The sequence below is a fragment of the Otolemur garnettii genome, unplaced genomic scaffold (genome assembly GCF_000181295.1).
Source record: "Otolemur garnettii isolate 467f Iridium unplaced genomic scaffold, OtoGar3 scaffold00099, whole genome shotgun sequence".
Classification (NCBI taxonomy): domain Eukaryota; kingdom Metazoa; phylum Chordata; class Mammalia; order Primates; family Galagidae; genus Otolemur; species Otolemur garnettii.
This window is the reverse complement of record NW_003852494.1, coordinates 2,848,284-2,849,515: the sequence shown is the minus strand read 5'-3', so window position 1 is coordinate 2,849,515 and position 1,232 is coordinate 2,848,284.

Below are 1,232 nucleotides of genomic sequence, written 5' to 3'. Positions count from 1 at the left end.
GCAGAGCTGAAAGGAAATTGACAAGGTGTATTACGCTCATCTTGGGTTTAAAATCCAGGGAGTTTATGGAATGATGATTACCTAGCTTCAATTTAATAAGCTAGTCAACAGAAGTCAATGGTTTGAGGATAGGGGTTGGACCTTCATTGTTGTACCCCCAGGACCTGGAATAGTGCCTGGGACTTGCCAAGACTTTAGAAAATATTAATATTTGGTGAAAGAGTGAATGAAATCAATTTGACTCTGATTTCTGAAACAATGCTAATAAAAGTGGATACAATGCTCTCTCCCCCTCTCCCCACCTTTCTCCTCTGCTCTCTCTTCTCTTCCCCACTCTCTCCTTATCTCTCTCCCCTCTTTTCTCTCCTCTTATCTCTCCTCCTTGATTCTACTCTGCAGCCTCCCTCCCCCACCAATAAAGACCTTTGTACAAGCAAAAAAAAAAAAAAAAGTGGATACAATTTCAAAAATAGCATCCTGAAAATGAATTTCTTTTTCTCCATGTTTGGCCAAGGGCTACCTCCAGTATATGGGGCCAGCGCCCTACTCCTTTGAGTCACAGGTGCTGCCCCATGAAAATGAATTTCTATAAAGTCTTCCTTTACAAACAAAGGACTAGCTGGGCTCAGTGGTGCACAACTGTATACTCAGCTACTCAGGAGGCTGAGGCAGAAGGATTGCTTGAGCCTGGAGAGTTCCAGGCTGTGGTGGGCACAATCACACCTGTGAATTGCATTCTGGCCTGGGCAACATAGAGAGACCCTGTCTCTAAAAATAAATAAATGATGGCCTATTGCTTAGAAGTTAATTTGGGGGCAGTGTTAATTTTTAATTGTATATATTTATGTTTACCATATGATGTTTTGATATATGTATACATTATCAAATGGCTAAATAGAACTATTTCAAATGTGTTACTACATCACATACTTGTTTTTTTGTGGTGAGAACACTTAAAATCTACTCCTTTTTTTGAGACAGAGTAGAGTGCTGTGGCGTCATAGCTCACAGCAACCTTAAACTCTCAGGCTTAAAGAGATTCTCTTACCTCAGCCTCCCAAGTAGTTGGGACTATAGGCACCCACCACAGTGCCTGCTATTTTTTGGTTGCAATTTTCCTTGTTGTTTAGCAGGCCCAGGCTGGGCTCGAACCCACCACCTTCGGTGTATGTGGCCAGTGCCCTACTCACTGAGGTACAGGCTCCCAGCCTTAAAATCTATTCTTTTGGCTC